Here is a 19573-nt window from a genome sequence, read left to right as displayed (position 1 = left end):
ATGCAGTATTAAAATGCTATATGGAAAAGTGATATACAATGAAAAAAATACTACAAAGCTTTACAAATATTATCCCTAAACTGCATCTAAAACCAAGACGCACACCAACTCCTGTCATCTTTTTCAATATTCACTATATTGAAATAAAACAACTGAAGAACTGGGGAGAAGAACCTAACCTATAGGAAATACATTATCAAATATAAAATCCACCTTCACAGTTACATGATGCTGTTCCCCTGCTCACCTGTCACTCAAAGCACAGCGACTCTGAAGAAAAAGTGATAACTTCTTTAAAATTCTGTATAAGAGGTAGAAGCTCTAAATTAAAACACTCTCTAAAGGGGGGGTGGGGGAAGCCAAGACCAGGTAACAGGATTTTCCAGGCTTTATCCTTCATTATAGGTTATTTCAGGTTAAACAGAGGGTGCTCAGTGCCTGCAGAAGTCAGGAAAGGTAACTCATTACTAACCCATATCATAGCATCAGTTATTTCAGGCTGCTTTAAATTGAGTTAAATGGTCATTTCAGGTGCACTGCACTCCCAGCATGGTCTGCAACACGCTCAGTGCTCATCCTCACTCCTTTCCCCATGTCTCATGTTGTGCTCAGCCCAGTCACAATTCTGAAGCACAGTTTCAGACACCTGAAGTCCCATCCTATACTCATGATCTATTAAAATTAATTAATTGTTTTCTTTCAAGACCTATTAAAAGTAATTAATTGTTTTCCAAGATCTTTAAATACCAACTAATTCTGCAAATTACAAAAGAAGTTGGTATTAAAACGAAAGAGGAGACCTTTTCTTTCAAGATCCATTAAAAGTAATTAATTATTTTCTACTCCACCTCTGACTGTCAGTGAAGGGATGACAAGAAATAGAATATTTCAGTGACTTGGGAACTTGGAAAACACCAAATGGTACAAACAAGCTTTTTTGAAGTCTGAAAGGCAGATGCTATTTCACAAAACCCAACAGCCAACTCGTGACAGAGGAATGTTGGTGGCACCACCGTGACACTTCCACATTCCTTCTTCCCTCAAGCCAAGGATCACCAGGTGATTACCAGGCCTGCTCTCCCCAACTTGTACTTCTGGCAGTCACAGCACTTTCATTCAGCTCTAACGCCTCTGCAGATCAGATGAAATCATTTCATATATTCAGAAAAGCTGAGGCTGATCTAATAAAAAAATGTAGGAAGGCCTCTCTGTCCTCTGCTTTACTCCCCAAAGTTCTGTGCAGAAAGCAGCACAGTAAAAAAAGAAATAGAGGGGAAAGGTGTTTAGCCCTCCTTTCAGCTTTCTAAGGATGTAGAGAAGCAGTATTTCCTACAGGTAAATATCTAGTGCACTAGAAATACATTCTGTCTCACAGAAGGATCAGCCTTCTGCCTCCTAATGAATCAGATCGGGTGAAATCATTTATATATTCAGAAAAGCTGAGGATGATCTAATAAAAAAATGCAGGAAGGCCTCTCTGTCCTCTGCTTTTCTCCCTAAAGTTCTGTGCAGAAAGCAGCACAGTTAAAAAAAAATAGAGGGGAAAGGTGTTTACCCCTTCTTTCAGCTTTCTACAGACATAGAGAAGCAGTATTTCCTACAGGTAAATATCTAGTGCAGTGTAACACTAGAAATCCATTCTCTCTCACAGAAGGATCAGCCTTCTGCCTCCTAATGAATCAGATCAGATGAAATAATTTCATATATTCAGAAAAGCTGAGGCTGATCTAATAAAATAATATAGGAAGGCCTCTCTGTTCTCTGCTTTACTCCCCAAAGTTCTATGCAGAAAGCAGCACTGTGTGCAGGAACTGTTCTGTAAGTGCCACGACATCCCACACTGCAACAGCGAAATTTAGCTACACTAAAAGCAGTTCCTCCTCCTGTATTTAACATCCCTCCAAAATACATGTCCAGCCTCAAATGACAGTGCTGTTCCCGTGCCCAACGCTGCTTTTCTCCCCCCTCACACACAAGAAAGGCAACCACAAAATTCCCGTTCCAAAAGGCACCGCTTTGTCAAAAGGGCCTTTGTTGCCGTGATCAGCACGCTGGCTAAAGGGAAAATACAAGAAAGAGATCCTATAGAGAGGTAAAAAGAAAACTGCTCTGAAAACAGGAAGTGTGCAGTCCCTTCAGAGAGGGGTACACACACCTCAACCCGTGAGCTTGGGGAAACACAGCCTGACATTCCTACACCTCTGCACTGGGCTTTCCACAGGAATTCAGTACAGTTAATTCTGTTCCACCCAGGGGCTGGTGAGCTGACCAACCCTCTGCCTCTGAAAATGCTGCTGAGCCTCCCATCCCCTTCCACAGACAGATGCCATCAACCCCACAGATGCTTTTGGAAAAAAAAAAAAAAATCACCGAATTGTTTTGAAGCAACTGCTGCAAACTGTAGGACACAAGGAGAAAAGCAGCGCATGCAAATAAATTCTGGTGGTTTTTTATCAGTTAGTTCTGAAAGATGAGTTGCAAGCTCAGCCTCCCTCCCCACACCCTGTCTTTGTCTCTGCTATCTTGTTATGCAGGAGCCTGTCTCATTTCCCTGTTTCCACAGGTAGTTGTTTGAAAGAGACGAGGGAGGAAACACGCAAACACACACACACACACACAAAAAAAAAAAAAAAAAAAAAAAAAAAAAAAAAAGAAACAAAGGAAAATTCACAAGCGCCGCAGAGACCCCAGGGCAGGGGCAGCTTCCCGAGCAATTTTTCAATGTAACTTTATTCCAGCTCATGGAACCCATCCAGTTCCACACCGCCCCCAAGCCCGGAGAGCCACGCACCACCACCACCGCAGTCGGAACCGGAACACCCGGCCAAATTTATCTACTGAAAAAAAAATTCATAAATTAATTTCCAAGCACGAGCGGTGCCACACCCTAGCAGAGAAGCCCCCAGGAAGAAGAGGAGGCAGCGAAAAGTCCGAGGGCTCCCAGCATGTGCTACCATAAAAGGTCCGCAGATAAAGCCGCCCCACGGCTCCAGCGGGATCGGTTTTCCCCCGGTAAGCCCGCGTTAACACTTTGCTCTATTTATCTGCCATCTCACCACGCCGCTTCGTAATACAGTATTGACCTATTTTCCAGGTGCTTAATTAATCTCTCCGCTGGCTGCCACGCTTGTTAGGCAGCTACTGTGTGTATTTTAAACTTTAGTTTATAGAAAGCTCTAGCAAATTAAGTCTGTTACGGAATTATTATGTCAGTCCTCAGAGTTCATCCCAGCTTTCCTACTTAGTGCGACATCAATCAGAGCCTAAACTTTTTGCAAACGATGTCATAGGGAGGTAATACTGGGCAAAAAATGAATAATCACAGAAACATGCATTGTTATCGACAACTACAGCTTCAACTAATGTAATCGTCGCTCATAGTAACATACTTTCCCACAATTTCAAAACGCTGAAATAAACAAGGCGATACGCAAGTAGGGAGATGTGAAACACACAAGCAGGAAGATGCAAAAACATCAGAGCGCCACATAATTTCTGGCAAGTCAAGCCCCGGAGTGCCAAAAACTAAGTTAACAAAGAAACAAACAATCGCAGTTTCTGACATTTTAAGTCAGATGCAACAGTTAGTAACAAAAGTATAACCTCAAAAGAAAGCTCTTTATTATATACGTGTAAGCACATAGCATTAACGATCGAGGGCTCGATCTAAATAAAAATAATTTTTACACACTCATCACAATTTCCTACAGCGTTAAACACATGCAAACGCACCTGCCAGCTTTACAATTGATACCACGACGAATCCAGAACAAACCCCGCACAATCCCTGCCGCAACCATTACGGCAAAGCCTCCGGCACACAAACCCCTCCGCTTTCACAGAGCCCGTTCTTGGGAACTGACCAAATTTTAAAGCGTCCACTTCCTTTCCAGTTGCTGTTAGCGATGCCGGCCCCGGGCACCATTTGCCTCCCCAGCCTCCCCCCCGCGCGTGTCTCTGCTCGGGGCTCAGGGCCGACGGTCGCGTCCCGCCGGGACTGCCAGGAGCGGCCGCGCCGGCGGCCGAGCAGCACCGGGGCGGGAGGAGCCGCGGCCGCGCCCCGGGACCCCCCGCAGCCCGCCCGGCCCCGGCGCTCCATACAAGGCACGGCAGGAGGCGGCGCGCCCGGAGCGGAGCGGGGCAGCGCCGGCAGCGGGCGAGGGGCGGCCACACCTCCCCCGCCGGGCGGCGCCGGCCTCGCCCGGCACCCGGGGCGGCTCCGGGAGGGCGCCGGGCCGCGCCGCGGAACGGGAAACTTCGGGGACGCGGCGGGGCGGGCGCCGTCGAGGGCAGCGGGAAGGGGAAGCGGCGCTGCCCGCTCGCCGCCGCCGCGCTCGGCCAGGCCGGCGGCGCTGCCCCGGGCAGGGGGGTCGAGTGTCCGCGGAGCCCCCCGCGGGCAGGGCGCGATCGCCGCCGGCGGAGGCAGAGGCAGCGCCGCTCTCCGCCCGCGGGGCCGGCCCCGCTCGCCGCCGGCCGCTCACCTTCACGGGTCGGGCCGCGCTGGCGTCCGCGCTGGAGCTGCCGCCGCCGCCCTGGGCATGTCCGGGAGCGCTCCGGGAAGCGCCGCTCCGGCCGGGCTCAGCCGCTCAGCCCCGCCGCTGCTGCTGGCGCCGCCGCCTCGGCCGCTGCCATCTTGTCCTGGCGGCTGCGAGGGAAGAGCCCCGGCTCAGCCCGCTCGACAGACCGGGCCTCCGCCTCATCTTCCCGGGGAGGGACCCAACCCGCCCCCGGCCGCCGCCTCCTCCGCCTCCGCCTCCTCCCGCCTCCGCCCTGCCCGCGGCGGCCTAGCGGCGCCCGCCGCCGCCCATCGCCCCGGAGCGGCGGCCGCGGCCCCGCCGAGCGCTGCGGAGGGGGCGCCGGCCGAGCCCCGCTCCGGCGCGCCCCGGCCCCCGCCCAGCCCGCGGGGCGCAGCCTGCGGGGCGCTCCCGCCGCCTCCCGCTCCGCTCCGCTCCGCCCGGCCCGCCGGCAGCGCCCCCGCCCGGCCCCGCCGCGCAACGCAGCCGCCGCCGCCGCCCCGCGCCCGCCCGGAGCGCCATGCACGGCCCGGCCCCGCTGCCGCTCCTCTCCTGCCCTCCCGCACCGGCCGGGGCTGCTGGGCCATCACCGCCCATGGCAGCAGCTCGGCGGCGGAGCCCCCTCAGCGCCAGCTGATGGTCCCCCCGGGAAGTCACCCCTGGGAGGACAACTCGGGATGCTCCTGCAGCGAACTCCCCCTGGGAGGACAAGTTGAGATGCTCCTACCCCGAACTCCCGTGACGGTCCCCCTGGAAGTCCTGGGAGGACGAGTTGAGATGCTGCTACCGCGAACTCGCCTCCCTGCCCTCCCCGGTCTGTCACTACCTGGAGGAAGGCAGCCTGGTGCTTTGTGGGGGCTCTGCCAGGGGCACCTGTAAAACTCCCAAATCCTCCGGTGCTGGCCATCCCGATCACCGCACCCCGAATCGGTGAGCTCTCCCTGCCAGCTCCCAGCTAGCTGCCAACTCCCGTAATACTCATTCACACACACTCAACGTGCATAACGATGAGCAAACTGGTGCCAGGACAAAGGCCTGGCTCTCAGGACCTGGAGCTTAGAAGATGACAAGGTGAGAATGAATTTACCAACTCCTAACTCATTTAAATGAGTGGTAAGACAAAGAGGCTTCCCCAGCCAGCCCTGGAAACAAGTGTGAAGCACCAACCTTCCAGATCTGGTCTGGCATCCTTCCCTGGCTCGCAGTCCTTGCCACGCTAGCCCGAGCCCGTCAGACACACCACCAGCTTGAGAGCAAGCAGGACAGAGCAAATGTATTGCCCAGTTTGCATCCTGCATTACAGTTCAGCATTTTGCCTTGCTTAACTCTTCACAAAATAACAGGATACACCCCCAGTAACAACATGTCCCTAGTATTATACATCACTTAAATATTAGTGGTTTGTAGGACTGGTCAGCTTCTCTGCAAACAGCATTCTTGACCCGAAATAGTGTTCAGCTGATGTGGGGCAAAAAAGGAATTACTGTTTGCCTATAAAGTATTTAGCCCCGAGATAAATCCTTGGCAACAGCTCCAACTGGACATCACATGCTTCTCCACCTCTTGCCAAAAATAACAAAGAATTTCTTTATTTACTTGCACAACTACACGTACTCTGCTATTTTTTCTCACTACTTGTTCCAATATTTTCAACACGTGTCTGCTTGATTTTCACCTTTATTTAGGACCAATCCTTGTAATAAAGATTGTTAGGATGTGAAGTCAGAATTTGAATTAATTAATTGGAGAAGCCAGACTTATTGTACGGAAGTGCTAAAACCTAACATTGGTTTTACTGCCACAACACCACCAATTTTCAGTCTTGTAAGTAATGAGCCATATAATTTAGGGCTGGGGAAGAAATAGGTGGGTGTCAATGGTAGTAAATTATAGCACTCAAGAGCTGCTCATAACATCTATTGCTTACTAATTTTAGAAATATTAATCAAGCTCCTAAAAAATAACATCCTACAGAGTTATTTCTACACGTTTTATTAACATATAAATAGACAGTAAATGTTGATAAACATTCTTGTTGATTACTTAACCATACAAACTCTAAAATGGCTTAACAACAAAAAAAAAGCACATTAAAATATGCTGATTCAATCCATACTTGATCTGCAAACTTAAATTGGTGTATATCACCCCAAATTGTGATCCACTGACGAGTATCAACATGTTTTTTAGGATCTATTTCTAGCAAATTCCTCGTGTTTCACCATGCACCTTCTTACAATTTGATAACCAAACCAATCCAAATGCAGTTGTTAATTTCAGTGTTACCAATCCTCTACTAACAGGCAAAATGATGAATCCAGTGCTCCATGGATACATCTGCATAATTTTAACCAACTTTCAGAAACAGATTTGAATTTAGATGTAGAAAAGAAGGGGTGACTTTGGGCTCATTAACATCTCTTATCATGCTGTTCTCTCACTGGAGTTTTGGGTGGGTCACGTTTGTCACAGCACCTCCTGAAACATCCCAGCACTGTCAGTTCTCTCCTCGTGTTCCAGTTTTTGCTAATTAGATCATGCTAGACTCCCACTCACCTTGCAACAGGAGTATCACCAGCTTGTAATCAAACTCTCAAATCTCGTTGGAACTCCTTCAGCTGCTTCTGTGGAGCACAGCACCGCTCTGCAGATCCATTGTTTCGCCCTTTTTTCCTTTCAAGCTCCCTCAAGGAGCTCCCTTCTTTGGCAGCTGTTTCAATTGAAGCTTTCCTCAGCCTTAGGGCTGAGGGCTGGCCAGAGCCAGTGTGAGCTGGAGGGATGAACCTCCTCTGCTGTCAGTGACTCCTAGGGATGGCTTTGGCCACAAAATAGTTTTGAAGTGCCCACAAAGCACAATAAAACAACATTAGATGTATCAGCAAGCTTTAAACACTCTGATGACCGTTTCTATCAGAGGTTAAATCTGTGACCGTGTCTCAGAAGCCCTCACATGACTTTTTTTTGTCACCTGGAAAGCAGCAAACACTTCCCTGTCCTAATTTTCTCTTGGCAGGTCCATTTGTGCTGGTAGGCAACAGAGGGGTTAATGTGGAAACTCCTGTTACACCTGTAAGTGCTCTGGGCTCCTGATACCTTTTGGAGGGGAGGGTTTTGTTTCAAAGTGCTTAAGTAACTCGGTGGAAGGAGGCTCTGTGTCATTTAGATTCATTTATGAAGTTCAGCCCTGAAACACACACCCCCGTGGGCTCCTGTTCCTCCTTGTCTGCAAGCCCTTGCAGAGGATAAGCACTAGTTAGGTGTGAGTGCTCTGAGTGGAAAATAAAACCCAGAAGTATGAAGAAGAAGATATTTCCAACAGATGCGATCTATTATACAGCAAAAAGAAACAATCTGAGGACAAACACAGGCTAGAAGCTTTTGGCAGAACACCTCCCAATGACATTTTGTGCTATTTTTGTTACCAAAATCCCAAGTGTAGATGGAGGCTGAAAATGCTTTGGCTAGAACAATTTGTTTTACTCCTCAAACTGCTATAAGCTGTATCATCAAAACACTTTTTACAGCCGGGATGAGTTGCTCATATCAGCTTATGGGTCGCTTGCATCAGCTTGACTCTTAATTTTTGACCAAGCTTGGAGTCCTGAACGAGGCTGTGCCATCACAGGAGAAGCATTTTTAACTGATGTTATTGTCACTTAAGTATGACTTGTATTATGAAAAAAAGCATTCGATATTCTGCATTTGGATCAAAATTTTTCAAGATCCAAATTCCTGTGGAAACATGTAAAGGGGTTAAACCGATAAAGTAACTGAGAGTTAAGCTGATAAAAACTGCTCTTTTAAAATATAAAAATCTAAATGTACACTTCCCACTGATTACCATCAGATTCAGACAAGCACAGTTCAAAGTTCCCCATCTCCCCTCCCCATAGATATGTTTACTAGATATACCCAAAATCCAGCCTTCTGTTGCTGGGTGTAAATGGAAAACTACTTTCAAATTTAAAGCAAACATATACTTTGCTCCTTTTGCAACAACTGGAAGGTCAGTTGAGAAGCACTGTGTTTCTTCAATTAAAAAACACACAGTTTTCTCTATGCATTTTCCACTGAGACATTTGCAAAAATAAGTACAAATTTCACCCTTTATTTCCACTTTATTTTTTGCAGATTTAATGCAGGACTAAAAAAAAAAATATCCAGACAAGTTGGTGAATTGTTTGTTTGTTTATTTGTTTGTTTGTTGTTTGCTGTTTGCCTTACAAATTCAACAGCCTGGCTCCTCTGGAAAGATTTAAAAGCTGCTAGGGACAGAAAATGCTTTCCATGGGCTCATGGTGGTTTCTGGGCCTTTGTTTATTTCACAATGACACCACAGGTCCATGTGCTTCTCCATCCACTGGATGGCTCTTCCAAAGAAGAAAATCAGATTAAAGCATTCTTCAGATTGCCTCTCTTTCTACTTGTTCCTTCCTCAGCCTTTAAAGCCCAGCTCCAAGAAACCTCCTGCACCATCCTGACATTGCTGTTTCAAATTCTGCCAGGCAATGGAATTTTCTCTAAGGAAATAATTTTGTCTGGTATCTAAAGGTAAGGATAGGATGACTGAAATGGTAATTCTTAGAAAATGCAGAAGGCAGGGTGACTAAAATGGTAATTCCTAGAAAATATGAGAAGGAATCTAAAATCTTTTTGGTTATCATGTGGATAAAAGCTGGCTGACTTGAGATGAAATGCACTCCTGACCCAAACTAAAACACTAATCCCCTAACTTTTCACAGCAGAGAAAGGCAGAATAACAACACTGTAGAATCATTAAGGTTTGATAAAACCTCCAAGATCATCGAGTCCAACTTTTAATAAAGAGTGATGTCAATGTGCAAGGAAAAGGGAAAAACATAAGTAGAAAAATACAATTAATTTATCTTGAAATTACACAAATACCTACTAGTTCAATTTAGGTTTTACAGAACTTTTCTCTCTCTCTATTTTTTTTAATTGTTTCTTTTCAACCTTCTTGTCCTTTTCAGTGCCATAGTTGTTGAAACAGCTAACTGGGACAACTATAATTTAAAAATATGGCACCCTGCTAATTGTCACAGATGATTTTGCTCAGGGACACTGTGAGATATTTATTTCTCTGCTTGTGGTCATATTACATCAATAGGTGAAGATTCGACAGATGCTTCATTGCTGTCTTTTAAACTATGCTAAGATCTTTTTCATATTAACATAATTTCTTTAATAAAGAGTTAAAGAAATGCAATATTTTGGGGGTAGTTGAAATATCTTTACTGGACCATGTAAATGCTAAGGTATCGTGGTATTGTATTTTTCAGGCTGTATTTTTATTTTTCAGGCCTGGTTTTCCACTTACTTTATTAGAGTCATAGAAAGTAGATAATTCCTCACTCAAGTACCTTAGGAGATCCACATGGAAAGGATTTGTCTTCAGGAAATATGTCACAATAATTTGCATTTCTAGTCTGACACTCTAAATTTTCTTGCATTTTCTTTACTATTTTCATGTAGTCATTAGCCTTTGTGGTACCTGTCACAGAAGTGTATTTAATAATTACATTTTAATGCTCACTCTCTCATAGCAGGAAAAGAGCTGGAAGTGGCTGTTAGGGTTAATGAATGTTAAATGTGGACAAAAATACAATAGGTTTCTATTTTTGAGGTGTTTGGCAAGGACAAATATATTTTACAATATCTGATTATTACAACAGAAAATAGAGAGAATCTGATATAAATTGAGAATGATAATATTCAAGGCAATCAATAAAAAATTAGATAATCCACTCCCAATTTAATGATATCCAAACATTGGAAAAATGTTTACTTTACATAAAAGTTGAAAAAAACTCTCAAAAACTTTTTCTATGGAGGAGAAAAATAACCTTTTAAAATAAAAAGCATATTTAAAATTAAAATTCCAATGATATTGTGTTAATTTTAAAAAAACTTTCATAGCAAATATTGCCATTTCTTCCTGTTGTTTTGAAATAAGCATCAATAAGGACTCTACATTCAAGAATATCCATAGAGTACCACCCACTAATACTACAATAGTTCCATTTTTACAGGTGAGCAATGACTTCTGTCTTCAGTGACTGATACATTGCAAGACCAAGGTGAAGAGCACAACCAATGTTCCAGCTGACCTCACTTTCCAAAACTCATAATTCCTTCAAATAAACATCATTGAACACAGGCAGGCAGTGGAGTGACAGAATTCAAACACAATCCTGCATTACACCAGTGAGTTTGTGCTAATTAGCAGCAATGTCTACTGATTGCAGGAAAAATACTGACAGCACTAAAGGTTTCTGGAGCTGTGCTTTTGCAGCATGTGAAAAATGCCTATTTTATGATTGGATTTTTGCAAATATTAAAATGAATATTATATGTGTTATGTAAGAAAGTTATGCTGTAATAATTCCCTTAAGTAGTGTGTTAAATATAGTTTTAGATTGTAACATAATGTTAAAATAGAAACTATGCTGTGTGGGATACTTGAATTTTTAAAGAAAGGACTCCCAGTGAGACAGCAGCCACAGGACACCTGAATCTTTCAGAGAAAGAGAATTTATTGTTCCCTTATCGGAAGAAACAAACTTCATCCTGCCTCACTCAGCCATGATGACACTGTGAGGATTCAGAGGAAGAAGCTGGCACTGCCCAGACAGAATCCTGTGTTTGAATGGAATTTATGCATCATGGATGAGGTGTATGAATATGCAACAGGCTGTTGCTTTTGAGGGTTAATCCTCTGTTAACGTGGGTCCTTTTTCGGGCTCCTGCTGCCCAGAAAAAGGTACCTGGACGTCTGTAGCTCTTTGTCTCTATTGTCTCATATTGTCCTAATCCAAATTGTCCAAATTATTATTACTCTAATTATATTGCTATTTTTATAACCATTTTATTACTATTAAAATGTTAACATTTTAAAAACAAGTGATTGGCATTTTTCACGCAGCGTATTCCAAAGTAAATCGTCTGGTTAGCTGGCTGCTGGTCCAGGCTGATGTTTTCCCATGGCAAAGAGAAGTTTTATCCTCATGCAGGATTTGTCAGCCTCCCCCAGCAGCCCCACAGGAGTGGAGCCTGCTTTAAATTTAACTCTGCACCGAATCACAGCCAAGCCTATTTTAGAATTAAATGGAAGATGACCTCTTTACCTGCCTCTCTCCAAGCTCACTGTGAAAGCACTTGAGGACTGAGCCAGGGCTTTGCTATCAGCAGCTAAAAACAAACCCAGTGCACAAAAAGCCCTTTTGTGGCACTGGGGTAAGGCCCTGTCACTAATCTGTCTGTGGCACAAATCCCACCTGAGAAGCAGTTTTACCCCAGTCCACATCCACCTGCACCCTCCCTTATCAGTTTAATACATCAGCAACTTCTCCATGGGTTTTCCTACTTTTTAAAAGCAGATAGCCTTATTTCTCCCCATCCCCCATGAGACATCCTTAATGGAAAACCAGTTAAAAGTATCTTCTAAAGGTGTAAATTACCACATTAAGGACTTTCCTCCTCGAATGAACAACAGAAAAGGCATATTAATTACATGAGTTATGAAAACAGATCAAACCATTATAATGAAAAAAACATTTCCTTCTTTAGTAAAGAACATATCTCCCTATAAATGTGTTTATGTGTTCTGAGAGGATTCTTGCAAAAGTCACAAAACTTGTGCTTATTTTTTATTTTCCTGTTCCAAACCAGTAACAGCCCAAACGCTTTCCAAAGGAAAAGGTGATGCTCGGCAGCAGTTTAATGAATTGTTTTGACCCAGTGGAACACACCGTGTCCCCTCCTGGTAATGAGACACTCGGCAGAAAGTGTCACATGGCAGGAACAATGGCAGCAGGCTGTCACTACGGCCACAAAGCCCCTTCACCTCGGAGCAATCTCTCCCCAGACAATGCAGGGGAAGATCAGGTAACACTTCTGAGCTAACTGCATCTGCACTTGATGCTGCTGGTGGTGCTTTGACCTGTAGCATTTTCATTTAACGAGAATTATTATTATTATTATTATTATTATTATTATTATTATTATTATTATTATTATTATTGTTATTGTTATTGTTGTTGTTGTTGTTGTTGTTGTTGTTGTTATTACTATTATTACTATTATTATTATTACTATTACTATTATTATCATCATCATCATCATCATTATCATAATTACCATCATTATCATTTTATTTTAGAAATATTTTATATTTATAATTTATGTGCAAATATTTATATTTATTATATATAAATATACATTTGTGTATATATTTTATATATATACATACATTTGTGTGTATATTATATATTAATATAATATAGAAATAATTTCTTGTTTATATATTTGTATATTGCATATTTATATATTTGTATATTTGTATATTTACCTATTTACATATTATATATTTATATATATGTCTTCTATTGAATTTTTACTTTTATAAATATTTTTATTTACTTTTTTAAACACCTCTTGGCTAGTTAGACATAAAGCTCGTGTTGTTTTCTGACTCACGGGCACTCTTGATTAAACAAATTGAATTTTAAAGTGTTTTAGTGTGAAATACACAAAAATATCATGTGTACCCACGTGCCATTTTAATTAGATTTTGTGCAAAGGTAGATATGAAATCAGAGGGGTTTTATGGCTTTCTCATATTTTGATATAATTACCACTCTCTGCTACTGAAACAGGGAGTGCAGCCTTACACACTTATGGCCTGATGTTGAAAAGAATGGGAGAAATAATTAAATAAATAATATTTATTATAAATATATATAATAAATATATATTTTTATATAAAATAAAATACATGGTCATAAATAAAAACATGGTCATAAACATCACATCACGCTCAACACCCAAATGAGCAGCAGCGAGATTCAACAGGTGAGAAAATGAAAGGACAGAAACTGCAGAGCACAGGACACTGCCAATAGCCCAGGAGGACTGAGCCTGGGGAGATCCTGGTGAGATTTGACCCAAAATCATGTACATGCAAAGGTTCTCATGGCACCCTCAAAGTCTGGTAGCAGCACCCCTGATTTTGCTGGATTTTGCTGGATTTTCCCTTGGAGGGGTGTCACTGTCATATTTTGTGGAAAAATCCCTTCACCAGGATTTCTTCTTCTGGGAAGCTGGGAAGCCTCAGAGAAAAAGGAAAACAATAATTATCTCATTTGCTTCTCCTGTGTTTTGCTGCTTTGCAATGTGGCTGGAGATTGTTTATCCAACATGTGAATTGTTTTTACTTAATGACCAATCACGGTCAGGCTGTGTTGGACTCTGGAGAGGGTCACAAGTTTTAATTCGTATCTTGTTAAACCTTCTGTCTGTATCCTTTCTCTATTCTTTAGTAGAGTTTTAGTATAGCATAATATAATATAATATAATATAATATAATATAATATAATATAATATAATATAATATAATATAATATAATATAATATAATATAATATAATGTAATGTAATGTAATGTAATGTAATGTAATGTAATGTAATGTAATGTAATGTAATGTAATGTAATGTAATATAATATAATATAATATAATATAATATAATATAATATAATATAATATAATATAATATAATATAATATAATATAATATAATATAATATAATATAATATAATATAATATAATATAATATAATATAATAATAACTTAGCCTTCTAAGAACATGGAGTCAGATTCAGCTTTCTTTCCAATGATGGGGACCCCAGAAAATACCACAGAGGGGAGCAGGGAGCCCAAGGAAGGCAGAATTGCCGTCAGGACACAGAGGGGAGCGCAAGGAAAGGCCCACAGCTCCAGGCTCAGATGCTCCTTCAATGGAGGTCTCAAGAAAACTGGAGATCCTTCTATAGCTAAGTTATTTTTGTCAATATATACTTGTGACTTAAAAACCAGAGTTTCCACAGTTCTAATATATGCACTAAATCTGCAGATCATTTTCAGGTTTATTTTTCTTTTTTGAATACAAACTGCACACCTCAGAATAAGATAATGAAGGGGTGCATGTTACATAAATAGTACATGTGTCAGGGATTGGAGTACTTCCATTCATACCTCTTGTGCCATATCTTACAAAGGAAATTTGTACACCTATTCCTGACAACAACAATTTAATATGTCCAAATTACATTATCCTTTTTCTACCTCACTGAAAAAATGCATCTGTATAGACTTCATTATTTTTCTATGGGCAGGTAATAAAATAATTTAGAAATAAAAAAATATAAATCTGACAGTGGAGATATTTTCATTTAAAATATGCTTTATTAATCAATTTAATTTATTATTTAATTACGTAAATGTGGGAGACTGTCATCGATAGTTCTTATTCAAAGTCTCACAATGCTTATATTAAACTACTAATGAACATTTAGGGGAACTACCCAGAATATCAGTACTAATTTTAATGGATATAGAAACAGCAGTATTAACAAAGTAGCCTCAATTATGGACCAGAAATTCCTGGTCAGGAGTAAAAAAAATAAAAATATTAAAAATATTTTAATATAATAAATATTTATATTATTTAAAATATATTTAAATAAAATAAATATTTATATTTATTTATATAATAAATATAATATATTTATTATTTATATTATAATAGATATAATCAGTAAAGATGGCTTCCAAATGAAATATTTCAGAGCTTGCCATCCAAGTATCAGACAAGAGATGACAGATGGATTCATGGAGAAAAAGAGGAGTGTAGAAGGAATGAGGAGACAACCTTGGCCAGCACTGTAGGGAACATCATTTCAGTGCACCAGCTGCCCACCTGCCTCAGGAGTCCTTATTTCCTGAAGGAAGACATTCTACCAGTGCCAGTTTTTATTCATTATTGTAGGACTGCCAACACTTTTTCTGAAAGACAAAAACCTGTGTGTATTTGTGTAAAGCCCAATAAATATCATGCAAGTCGCGCTGAAATCTTCAAAAAGTACATCAGTAGCGTGGGTGGGATCAAGATTTTACTCAGATATTTTCAATTTCTTCAGGTACTGTTTAGACATGTATTCATCCCCCCTCAAAAGCCAGCCCTTGGAGATGACAATTGAATGAGAAAAGTATTAAAAAAAAAACCCAAACAAACCTGGATTGTTAGTGTGGTTCCACTAATCATTACATTCCATCATAAAGACAAGGAAATCAGCTTTTTATAGCCTGGCATGATGACAGCTCTTTGACTCCTGAACTCAAAAGCAGTATAAATATTTTTGGTTTAACACACGAAATGTAATAATCAGACATCAACTGTTCTTCACCATTTAAATGCATTTCTTCAGGAGAAGCAAATTCATGTATTATAGCAGAAACTAATAACTATTTCACAGCAGGGTATGAGTAGCTTCTCATTCATTTTTTATTAAATAGTTGTATCTGTTACATGTGTGAAAGATTACTTTAGCTGCTTATATGAGGCTTTTAAAGCAGAATATCATTCCACTCAGCAGACAATACTGAAAAGCTCCTGTTTAATTCAATAATTAACTTCCTTGTGTTTCATTTCCAAGCACAAAATATTACCTTTAATTAAAAACACAATAGGAAATTGCCTAGTTATCCAGTTCTTTAACAATGTACTTCTTAGTGGAAGGCACTTAAAACTAATTTAATCATTGTCTGTAGCTTTTGCACTAAGTCATACTTAAAAATGAGCTGGTTAACTCATGTTCCTTAAGTTAAGCTTTATACCAAAGCAAAAAGATGCTTTATACCAGAAGCATCTCCTGGCTTTATTTCTGACCAGTGGTGGAGCGTCTTGATGGCAACAAACTCGCCATTTATCCTTTGCCCCTTTCATTTCAGTGAGTGTATCTCACATTTTCCACAGCAGCCTCCAAAATGCTTCTGCTCCAGCAGACTCAATTCTGTCATTTCTAACATCATTTGCATTTATGTTATTTACAACTTTACATCGCCTTTTGTACCTTATTAAACTAAGTGACTGTGGAATCAAACTTCCTCATTAAAACATCTCTAGCAAAGCTCCTTTCTGAATCATAATTTTCATTTAGTTTCTATTCAGAGTATAATTTGAAAAGCTTGATGTTTATTAGACAAACAATAATGGAGTTGTGGGGCCTCCAAAGTGATTTATTGTTGAGACCTCTTTCTAACCTTTTAATTTAAATCTTAATTTGGAATTAGTTTAACATGAAAAAGTGAGATCTATTTTTCACTCTAATCCTAAATCAATATTAGCTCAGAAAATTATTCTGTCTGAGCCAGAGAGCATATATTATACCAATAAAGTAACCTTTTGCAGGGAATATCACTAATGCTGCCTAAAAAGAAGTCATTTCCACAAATCAGAATGAGAAATCCATGGGGGGTTTTTTTGCCCAGACACCTTAAAATAATTTTGACTCTCTATAATCCTTCTCTGTATACTATTCCTGCTTAATTGCTGCTAATGAGTATGTAAAATAAGGGATAACACATCCCCTAGAATGTTTGCCTTGACAAATGTAAAAAGGTTCTTCTACCTCAGACACTCCAAGACAGCCCACAGAAGGAATTGAGCTGAAGGACATTGGAAGAAAATCATGATTTAAATTCAACAGTTTGATTACATTGCAACATGTTGGCATTATTTATTGCAGATATCTATAAAATCATTACACTTGCATGAATTCTTCCAGTTGAGTCAAATCAGTCTTTCTTAGTAGAGATCCAGGTTTAATCAATATTTCCCAGAAAAGAATGGTTAACACTGCAAAATTGCTGAACTTGATTTAGGTATTAATTCAAATGAAACTCACTGAATATTTTTTTTCTAAGAAAACCTTACCAATATAACCCCATCTTGGCACTGGGAATACACAATTATTGCAAATTGTGTGGTTTGGTTTAGAAAAAATAATTTATTTTTTTTTTAAAGTTGCTAAGCTGTTTCCTTTTCCACTGATCATCACTCCCTTATTTTTAAAGCCCTCGAGATGAGTTTGTCTCCTGAGATCTCTGAGACTCCCTGCAGAATTTCCTCTCCCTGATGCACCCATGGATGTGTCCACAGCAGCTGTGGTGTCACTGCATGCCCTGATGGTCCCAGGGACACAGGGCAGGACTGAAACCCAGCCAAAGAATCAAAGAAAAACAGTGCTAAAATCAGATTATTCTTCTTGCCATCATGAAGCTTTCCAGGAAATTCGCTTTCCAGCTGAGGGAAGTGGTAGTGCTCTATAGTGCTCGGTGAGGAAGTACAAAATCAGCTGCAATATCAGCAAGGTTTTCTTTTTCTTCAAATGAGACGGTATTAAACATTAGAAACATTACACGTTGGGATCTTTAGCTTGTCAGAGTGACCCCAAGGAAAGTTCCACAGTCTCTTTTCCCAGCCCGGCGCTCCAAGAAGGAGTCAGGGCTCTTCATTTCTCAGTCTCAAGGTTGTTTATTGTATCTTATCTATAAAAAATTTTCTCCTGCCTTGCTGAGGTCCATCCTACAGGACAGTTCAGGCACTCTGCCTGCCCCCAGGGCAGTGTTATGTCTTTATACTAAAAACTACATGTACAATGTTTACAATCACTTTCCAACACCTATCACCTATGTTAGACAGTGAGCTTCTACTCTAAACCTATCTAAAAGTGCCAGCACCACAGCAAAAGATGGAGGCCAAGAAGAAGGAGAAAGGCTGGACATGCCCAAATTCCTCCATCTTGCCCCCTGAACCCCCATTCTAAAAACCCCAAAATCTACTTTTTCACCTTGTGATAAATTCACTATCATTCTACTTAATTTGTCATGGCTTTCAGATCATGATCTAAGGTTGGAAATTGGCTCCATGGGTCATAATCAGAACCACAGGGGCATTTATGAGCTCTGTGCCAGGGTCTCTGAGATCCCTGGCAGGGGTCTGGGCTGCTCAGGACAGCCAGAGGGATGTCCTGGGTTCCGACAATTATATACATTTAACATTATTAAATTCAGCCAGGGCACACACAGGATTCCATCCCCTGCTGCAATGGCCTTGGGGAGCTTGTCAGCCAGGAGCAAACTCATCTTTCACAGACTAAAACCCAAAGGTATCACTCAGTCCTGTGCATTCCCCACTTTTCTCTTCCAGCCAACGTTCTGGTTTGTCTTTTCCTGGTTTGTCCTTTATCCTCTACAAGCAGCTGTGATATTCAATTGATTTTCTATTAAAGGCTATTGCTTTCTCACAGTTACATTTCTGCTGTAATTCAGATTTATTTTGGTTTGGTCTGGGACCATGACAGAGGTTAACCCAATTCACAGATCAGATCAGATGAATCATACATGAAAAGTTTCCCAGGTCACTCAAGGTGGAACTGAATTTCAGATGCAATACCCTCTTACAGACAAAAACCAATATTCAGGTGATCGCTGAATAAAGATTTGCAATAAAATTCTGACTAACAAGAAGAACTGGAAACAGTATTCTCCCACATTTTGTGCTCCCTGCACACAGCAGCCACGAGCCCTGACACGTACAAACCATTGTCTAACAAAATGAAATCCCAGTGCTGATGAAACCCTGATAACCACCCACTGAAATGCCCAATTCTGCCTGTGCCTTTTTGCATATTTCCCCCCCACCCAGCTGGCTGAGCCATCCTACTGCAGTCCTGAGGTGTCTGCTTGTTAGTCTCTGTCTCTCAGAATATATTTTTATTATTATTAAGATTTTTTATTTCCAGTAAGGATTTTTATTTCGCCTCTGTTTTTTCTTATTTCTGAGAAACGGCACATTCTCCAGTTTGAAAAAAAAAAAAAAAAAAAAAAGTTGAGAAAAGTTGAGACAGTGTGTGAACACTAATTAGTAAAATTACTTCAAAGTATGTACTTTATATTTTTCAAGTATATTCTACACATTATCAAAAAAAAAAAAACCAACCGCAACCTAATGGAGCTCAGGCAGTGAAGTTATTCTGTACTGATTGTACTAGGAAAACCTCTTTTACAGATATAAAATTATTGGTTTGCAATGTCATAAAGAAGAAAAAAAGTTAAAGGTTGCCCAGAAATATCAAAAACATATGCTTTTTATGAAGAGCATACTGCAGAAACCATCTCATCTCCATGAATTAGCATTTGC

General features: G+C 41.0%; 1 protein-coding gene and 1 long non-coding RNA gene across 6 annotated transcripts in view; one reads left to right on the top strand and one right to left on the bottom strand.

Moving 5' to 3' along the window:
• HIPK3 (homeodomain interacting protein kinase 3) overlaps positions 1 to 4559 on the bottom strand; it is a 69192-nt gene extending 64633 nt beyond the window's left edge. For 2 of the 4 annotated variants that reach the window (XM_063160567.1, XM_063160570.1), the window contains exon 1: positions 3733 to 3995. The gene's annotated coding sequence lies outside the window, so the exon portion shown is untranslated. Of the gene's footprint in view, positions 1 to 3732; positions 4004 to 4481 lie in introns of those variants that run through there. The other 2 variants (XM_063160569.1, XM_063160568.1) reach the window with 2 other exon arrangements.
• LOC134420413 (uncharacterized) lies at positions 2703 to 18598 on the top strand. 2 transcript variants are annotated; one of them, XR_010028338.1, is made up of 4 exons: positions 2703 to 3012; positions 10565 to 10739; positions 12204 to 12419; positions 17446 to 18598. It is a non-coding gene; the product is annotated as an uncharacterized LOC134420413 (long non-coding RNA). The 2 variants fall into 2 exon arrangements; XR_010028339.1 differs by lacking the exon at positions 17446 to 18598 and adding an exon at positions 15159 to 15770.
• The last annotated feature ends 975 nt before the right edge of the window (positions 18599 to 19573 follow it).

This window comes from Melospiza melodia, chromosome 6 (assembly GCF_035770615.1).
Source record: "Melospiza melodia melodia isolate bMelMel2 chromosome 6, bMelMel2.pri, whole genome shotgun sequence".
NCBI classification, from domain to species: domain Eukaryota; kingdom Metazoa; phylum Chordata; class Aves; order Passeriformes; family Passerellidae; genus Melospiza; species Melospiza melodia.
Note: the sequence above shows the minus strand (reverse complement) of the source record. Positions and strands in the feature narration are given on the sequence as shown.